This window comes from Triticum aestivum, chromosome 4B (assembly GCF_018294505.1).
Source record: "Triticum aestivum cultivar Chinese Spring chromosome 4B, IWGSC CS RefSeq v2.1, whole genome shotgun sequence".
Classification (NCBI taxonomy): Eukaryota; Viridiplantae; Streptophyta; class Magnoliopsida; order Poales; family Poaceae; genus Triticum; species Triticum aestivum.
Window position 1 is genome coordinate 240,282,078 of NC_057804.1, and position 9,214 is coordinate 240,291,291.

Here is a 9,214-nt window from a genome sequence, read left to right on the forward strand (position 1 = left end):
TTACTGTCTTGAACGTTGTTCTGGTGGTCTTGTATCTTGTACTTCTGCCGCTCTGACAAGCCTTGCCTCAGGTGTGGCTAGGACTGCCCATGCACAAGTAAGGGATATAGAAGAGCCCATACTTTTGTACTCCGACATGATCAAATTTCCATCGAGATGACTGTAGGATGCTCCGCATCATCTCCCCCCCCCCACACTTGGGAGAGATCCGACCTCAGATCATATACCTCGTCACCATGGAAATGGTAGTCATGCACGGACTTGTAATTGGACGGAGTGGAACTCATGGTGCAATCCAAGTACTTCAAGATGTCGTCCGGATGGTATACATGCAAAACGACCAAGCACAAGGGACACTTGGAAATACAATGGTTAGCAGACATAAGGTGTCCATCAAGTAAGTATGAGTCCATTCGGCAAGATTGTTTGTGACAAAGTGCATGAAGCTTATCAAGGTGATACAAAAATGATATGTAAAGCATTCATGGGAGCAAAAGCATTTGTTGCGCTTGCCAAGTTGTGGCAATTGGCATGGTGCACAAAGCTAAAATTCTACCATTGTGCAAAATGATGTCATGGTTTGATGGTTTATCAAGAGCATGAATATGGCCATTGAAGCACAATATGTGTATGCTATCATGCACTTGATTGTGGGCAATGTGATCATAATGTATGAAGAATCCATCAAGAAAGATCACAACAAATTTGCTAAGAAAGTGGAGAAGCGCATATATCATGGATGACATAGAAATACAAGATGCAACGAGGCAATCATAATGTGAGTCAATCCATGCATAAGATGTAAATTTGTTATGGGTGGTGTTGTACCATGGCTCAATGTCGTGGCATAAGTGGTGTTCTAGTGGTGCTTCCAAAGTAGGTGCATTTACTAAGATCGAGCACTCCTCAAATTGAAGCACCATAGGATCCATATCCAATGTCGGTGCTCCATCCAATACATGTATCATATAGACAAGGAGACAACAATGAAAGAATGACCCCTCCAATATCCGTATTTGATGATGGCTTAAAGGGAAGGAGTTCACCTTTAGGAATTTCTCGCAAATGTTGGTATTGTACATCATGTATGCCTTCACATCGCCTTGTGAATCCTTCAAAATGAAAGAACATGCCAAACACTCGAAAAAACAAATGAGGTTAGCGGAAATGCAAAACTTATTTATGTGGTGAGTCACCCAGCAAGTGTTTTCATCATGCTTATCATAAGAAAGGACAAGGGTGTAGGTTATAGTAGGTAAGCATATTATGCTAGCACAAGCAAAGACATTAAGCTTAATTAAACAAGAATGCTTCACAAGTAAGATGTCCAACTCTCCAAGATCAATAAGCATAGCATGGTTGCACTCATGACATGTGGATATGAAAGAGACAACTAATGGAGACAATTGACAATGATCAAGATAAATCGTGTGAGAGGCATGAACATATATGTCATCAACCCAATGAAACAATCAAGAATGGATCCTAGGTGATGCAACCAAGTAAGTGATCATCGTAAACAAGTCATGCAAGCTAGTAGTGCAAAGATGCAACATACTAGAGGTAATCATGGTAATCATGTCATGTGTGAAAATAGTGAGCATGTATAATGCACATGACACATCACAAGCATGAAAGCAAGATAGGAGTAATTTATCATCATGGTGTAGGCAAAAAGTCCTAGAAAATAGCAATGAGACATCATGACTCTCCCAACAAAAGAATGAACAATAGCATTAGGTACAATGTAAGCATGATAATAGCGACAAGGATCTCCACCAAGCATGCAAATACACATAGAGGTAAGAGAATGGTGAATCATGGGTAAATGCAAGCGAGGGTCCCAGTTGCATGGCAAGGGCATAGAAGCTAGCATAACATGCAAAGTGAACACGATAAAATGGGCATAAGGTGACAAGTGGTATAAAGCCCATAGCCTCGTGAGAGCCAAGTCAAAGAGATGCGCAAAGGGAATGGTAGTAAGGATACTCCAAAGATCCCAAATGAGCGTTGCTCTCAAGAGCTCGTTTTGTCAACTCATGGGATTGTGAGGTTGACAAGTATTCGTGAGTGCCTACACAAAGCAAAGGCAAGGGAAAAAATGTCTGTGCGTGGTCTATGTACACATCATCCATTATGATGCACACGTGTATGTGTTGGTTAGCACAAAATATCCAATGCTCAAATAAATGAGTAGCATGATATACAAACATGCCATCCATCTTGCAATTATAACTATTGTGTTCAACATGATTGAGACACAAATTATAGCAAGTGTGTGGCACAATAATAGCATTTCCATTCATGGGACGCATATGGTGCACACAATCATGGGGATCATGCAATTCATAGGATGTAGCAAAATCTTCTAATGGGTATGAGGAAACTATGGGGGTCTTCTCACTAGCAATAGCAGAAGCATAATATGGGAAAAGGTGACAACATGGCAAACAATGCATGTCCGAAGCTAGGTGGTCATGGCATGGCATATGAGATAAATGATGCAAAGGAAGCATATCAATATCATCACAAGAAAAACAAATGCCAATAACCATGGGCTTGTCATCTATGCCATGTGTGCAAATTGGGTTTGTTTTAATGGTATATGCATAGTCACTATCATGAGATTGCAAATAAGACATATGGTTGAACTCATGCATGACTAAGAGAATTATCACAGGAAATCCTATGTAACATGGCATCATCACTAATAGGCTCCATATGGCAATCATAAAACTTATCATAAATGGACAAATCATCGCATGGGGAAATCATACGACCATGAAGGTAATAGGTGGATCAACATCATGCAAGCAATCAATGTCAAGAATGCCCACTAGTGGGAATAGAGCATAACCATCACCAACGTTACCGTTGTCATTCCACTCATGTGGTGTAGGTGAGATGTCAAAGACCAAATCTTGGTTAACGTCATCATTGTGATGGAACCATGTGGGTGTGCATCATAGTCCACCATGGCCATCTTCATGTCCACAAGAAGGACGAAGTCATCAAGGATCGGCGCGTCATCATATATGGGACCTAGCACCAAATGAAAAGACACAATAGAGGTAGAGGGTAAGTTGTTAGAAATCGAAATGGTCTCACATGCCCTATCGAGTACCTCAATCTCTCTATCTGGTGGTGGCTCACTCACTCCCTCAAGGTAGATGCACTCAATGTCACATATGGTGGAGTCACTCAAATCACTCAAGTGGTGGTGGTGGTGGCTCTCCTCACATGGGAATTTGGATCACTCGTCATATATGGGCTTAGTGGTGAAGTCACTCTCACCCTCAATATGGTGGCATATGTCTCCATGCTCAACTCCTATCGCAACCTTGGTTGAAGGGATAGTCCCATGCTCGACATCCTCATCCATAATACGCCCAAAGATGTATGCCATAGGAAGTGGGAAATCATCACTCTCTTCCAAGACCAAAGAGAAAGTCTCATGAGGGGTCTCATAGCTTGACTCGGAGTATGAGTCCCATTGTGGTGCCGTCTTCATGTTGTTGAAAGAGGTTCATGCTTGCCGCCATGGTAGAAGGGGAAGGCCCTTGCTCGACCGTCTTCATCTTGTATGAGGCCCATATGATGTGGCACCTTGTAGCTCCTCTCCATGACCGAAGGGAATTTCCCATGCTAGGCCATCCTCCTTGAGGGGCTTCCGAAGATGGAAGCTCATAGGTGGTTTCCTTGGACTTGCCGATGTCGATGTAGTCGTACTTGTGGGGAGTAGGCAAAGATGTCTTGATAACACTTGGCAAAGATGCTAAAGTGGTGGTGGTAGCCATAGCTTCCTCTCGGTGGCGACGATGGTATTGTAGTCGATGGCTCTCTTCATTGTCATTCACCTTTGGCTTGCGGGCATCTTGGTCATCGTATCGAAGATGATGACAGTGCCGCATGGTACTTTCATCGGATGGCCGCTTTGAATATATACCACTTGAGCGTCTCTGCCTTGAAGATGATGAAGGGGAAGAAGACTTGTAATTGACCAACATGTATCGGATGTCAGCCATGTGTGCGTCCAACTTGACATTGATGTAGTCCCTTTTCCTTGCTTTGGAGTATCGTATGTCGATGGCGAGTCACTCGACGCAGTCAAGGACCAAAGTTGATGTGCTTTGCCTATCCATCACACGACTCGAGTAGAGGTGAGTACGAAATATGAGAACAATACCAAGTTACCTTTTTCGAAGATTGAGGATGTATCGAGTATCACTCAAGGTAATGCTACAATAGTAGAATTGGTACCGGGTTTGTTTCTCACACCTACACAACTAAAGCTTATGGAGGACCTTGGTTAGGATGGGTGTCACAAAATTTCAAGAAAATGTTAGTCAAGATATCGATAATGTTGAGAAGGTTCACAAAATTGCAAGTAAAGCAAGTTGACCAATAGCAAAGAATGGCACACGGAAACACACACATGGATAAATAAATGGTGTCATGCAACCAAGGAATGAACTCCAAATGTGAAATCCACGAAAAACGTGCGTGTTGCACAACTCTAGAGATACGGTAGCACAATTGCTCAATAGGCATATACGACACTTGTGCACAACCTATGAGATGCAAAACGTATCAACTTTCTATCCCAAGTATGCTATATACGTATGATGTTCCAATGTTTCACACATGATGATGCAAGATGATCAATATGGTAGTATGATATGCAATGTGGTGATGCTACGGCTATTGCTTACAAGCTCTTTGTTTTTCTCTTTTTTTCTTAAAAGCTTTTTTTCTTTGGCCACTTTTGCAAAATGCTTGAACCAAGATAGCAATTGTGTATGCGGGAACAATCTTGTGACACAATAGATGATATGATGATACCGAGATGAGGTATGTATGCAATGGTAGGCTCAGATTGATGATGACTAAAGTGCACAAGTAGTGTGGCCCGACAATACTCAAATGGCTAGTCTCAATAGGAAAGTGATGCAAAATAGGCTAGGGTTAACGAAGCAATGGCAAGAATGAATGTACAATGATGGGATACAATGGTACCAAGATGATATAGAGGTTACCGTTCTTGCTTATAGTTAGGTTGTCAAAAAGGTTAAGGTGACATATGTCGAATCTGTGGCGAAGATGAGTGGCGGTGTTGTCGATGTTGATTCCTAGTTAGACGAAACACCCTAGGAAACGGAAAAACCGCAATCTCAAACAAAAAATGTCAAATGGTGATAGTAGAATGCATTGGTGGTTCTGGAGTGGGCAACGCGGAAGTGGTGGTGGTGGTTGATGAAGAAGCAACCGTCCCTAAGAAGCCGAAACACCTTAGAAGACTCAAGTCACCACTCAAGCAACCACAAATGCTATATTGATCAAAATGGGTTAGGTTGCAGAAAACTGTGGTGGTTTTGCGAACGATATGGTGGATGGCCTAGGAAAAAATGCCAAAATGCCAAAGTTTTGATGGAGTCAAATGATGCTGGAACCTATCTAGATGGATGAGGAATGTTAATAGCTACTCAACGAGCTAAAGAACGTTAAAATAGGACTCCTGGAGTGAAAGTTATGGCCGAAACAGTGTTGTTGGTGGGCTGATTCTGGGGGTGCTGGCACCCGGGGGTATGGGGTGTAGGTGCCCGGGGTGGTCAGGGGGAATTGGCCCGGGGGTGCAGGCACCTGGTAGTGGCCGATTTGGGCAAAAATTATGGGAAATTCAAGATTTTGGTGGATTTCATGGTGGGAAGGGTGGGGAAGGATGGGTAGGTGCTAGATCCACTTGCCAAACAACAAATCCATGGACCAAAACAACAAATTCTCACAAGATCTAACAAATTGCAAGAAAAAAATTTGGGGCTATTTTTGTGGGGATTTACAAATTGGGACGAAAAAGCAATGAAATTAGGCTAGCAAATGGTGGGATATGACTCCAAGATGTGAATCAACCTTGCTCATGACACCAAGATGTTGTAGGGTAAAACCTTAGAGGGCATCTTTTCACGCTTGGAGGGGAAAAAAGTGATGAACACACATGAATACAAGGGGGAAATTACTCAAACAAACCCAAATCACACATCCACTACAGTAGCATACATGAGATCCACAAGCATACAAGAAAAATTCAAGCAAAATAGTACTAGAATAGAGTTCTTCCCACTCCAAGGAGATGAGGTCTTAATGTTGAACTTCTCCAAGAGGAGGCCACAAGGATTCTTCCCGAAGAGGGGTCTTGATCTCCAAGAGGAGGGAATACAAGGAGAAAATCTCTCTAATGTCTATCAAATACTTTGCTAACCGTAGAAAAGAGCTAGATGAGGAGTACTTATAGCCTTGGGACGAATTAGGGGAAAATGGGGTACAAAGGTCATTATGCCCATAGTGCACGCAGGCACAGCCGGAGGTGTCTGGGCACCCGGGGTAAAGGGGTCCTGGTACTCGAGGTTAGCGCCTGGGAGGGGGGGTGGGCACTCAGTGGTAGAGGGCCAGGCACAGGGGGGCGTGCCAGGAGGGGCCGGGCACCCAGGGTAGGAGGGTCGGGCACCTGGGGTGGGGTTGGTGAAAATGACACCTATGGGATCACTGGAATCCCTACTACGGTCGGTGGGCGCGGGGTTGTGGAAAGAGCGGGTCTAGGAGCCAGCACAAGGATCATTTAACCAGGTTCAGGCCGCGAGGATGTGTAATACCCTAGTCCTGCTTTGGTGTATATTTGAGTATTCTTGTGTTCTTGAACTAGCTACGGTGCGTGTGTAGTCCGAAAGAACAGAATCCCTCTCTAGTATGCCTTGGGCCTCCTTTTATAGGAAAAAGGGGACGCCACAGTGGCACACAGGAGGTGGAAAGTGCATACGGTGGCTGAGTCTATCCTCTAGCACTGTCGGACAAACGCAATTAATGCGCTGCCAACGTGCCCTTCTTGCTGTCGCCGGTTCTCCTTGCTTCGACACGCGTCCAGGCCAGCACGGTGTGCAGTGCCATGTAGGCTGGCACGCTACTGAGCTGGTGCGGTGGCAGGGTCTTCAAGAAGATCTGCATGCCACCACACAGGTGCTTGCTGAGTTGGTCTAGAGGCTGGGCTGGCAGCTGCAAGGGAACGGTGGTGGAGTCTTGGCAGGTGTGGGCCTGGCCGCGGCTGTTAGTGTCAAAACCAGCGGATCTCGGGTAGGGGGTCCCGATCTGTGCGTCAAGGCTGATGGTAACAGGAAGCAAGGGACACGGATGTTTACCAAGGTTCGGGCCCTCTCGATGGAGGTAAAACCCTACTTCCTGCTTGATTAATATTGATGATATGGGTGGTACAAGAGTAGATCCACCATGAGATCATAGAGGCTAAACCCTAGGAGCTAGCCTATGATGGTATGATTGTAATTGTGATCGGCCTTCTAAGGACCAGCCTCTTCAGTTTATATAGACAGCGGAGAGGGCTAGGGTTTACATGGAGTCAGTTACAAGGAAGGAAACACAATATCCGGATCGCCAAGATTGCCTTCCACGCAAAGGAGAGTCCCATCCGGACACGGGCCAAAGTCTTGGGTCTTGTATCTTCACGCTTCAATAGTCCGGACGTTGTACACAGTCCGGCTGTCCGGATACCCCCTAATCCAGGACTCCCTCAGCAGCCCCTGAACCAGGCTTCAATGGCGATGAGTCCGTCGCGCATTATTTTCTTCGACATTGCAAGGCGGGTTCCTTATCCGAATACTCCATAGTAATTTTTTAACACTTGAATCGTGTCCGGATCCACAAAATGATCTATGCACACTGCTGTAGAAAGAATGACATTTTACAAACGCAATCTGCTGGCAACTTTTTCTGATGATGTGACATGTTATTACGGTCAGATTATTATTCAAACTGTTTTCCCACAACCAGCTACAGCGTATATTGCGAGGTGGTTTCTTTGACACGTCTTGTCAAGGCAGAGATCGTGTCCCCTTATCACGGGATTCTCATCAATATGGGTGTGGGTAATCCCACCAAGCCATCAATTGTGGCGCTTGGGAAGCTAGCGATTCCCAACAGGCAAGTGGGGAGGCGCACCGCTTTCGTCTCCTCTATAAAGGGATAAGATTTCCCCATTTTCACCCACGCCTTCTTCCTCCTTTGCCCACTCTTGCCCCTCGACCTCCAGCGCCGAAGCCCAAGTCTTCTCCGCACAGCTAAACATGTACGGAGCAGGAGGCAAGTGGGTGGCTTCCACCGTCAAGGAGAAGCACATCAGAAATCTTCGGGTGGCCGGATACTTGGCCGCGGACATAGCGCACCGGCTACCGGACGCCGGGAAGGTCATTCCAACCCCAGGACCCCACAAGAGGGTCGTATTCATCGCCCACTTCCTCCGTGGACTGGGATTTCCAGTCCATCCCTTCGTCCATGGGCCCATGCTCTACTACATGCTAGATTTCCATGATCTAGCCCCAAATTTCGGTGTTCATCGTCGTATGCGAGGCCTTCCTCCGCATCCGACCTCATTTCGGCCTATGGCTGCAAACCTTCTGTGTGAAGCCAAAGATTGTAAGCGGCCAGCAAGCGGAGTGCGGAGGAGCCATGGTGGGCAAGATGCCTAATGTCACCTGGCTGGACGGCTCCTTTGCGGAGACTGTAAAAGGATGGCAATCGGGGTGGTTCTACATCACCGAGCCGCGCGGCGCCAACTGGGCGGCGGCCCCCGAATTGAGATCTGGAGCCCCCATGCGGCTCACCTCCTGGGAAAGGAAGGGCCTGTCCTGGGGCGAATCTACGGAGCTGACAGGACTCCAGACCTACATCAAGAGCATGAAGGACAAGAACATCAAGCTTGACAATGTGATCCAGGTCATGCTCGTTCGCCGGATTCTACCATGCCAAAGGCGGGCAGTCAATCTGTGGGAGTTAGTCCCGGCCGAACACCAGACGCTCCGGAAGCTCTACGACATGACGCACAATGGCGCATGGAAGGTGCTATTAAAGACCTCTGAAGTACCTCCTCCCACATCCGAGGACCGCGGGCTTCACGCCACGCGGGGTCCTAGCCAGGTGAGTTCTCAGACTGCCACGGGACCCGGTTCTTCCTCAATATATTCATGGGATAGCCTTAAGTAGTTATGCATGTTTGCTTCAGGATTATGTGGAGACAGTGGAGAAAGTTTACTGTCCTGCTCCACTGCCAGAAGGCCCAGCTGATGCTCTCCTGACGGAGATGCTGGTCCCGGCACCGTACAAGGTGCCGGAGAAGAAGGCCGAGAAGAAGGCTCCGGGGATCCGAAAGGGTCTC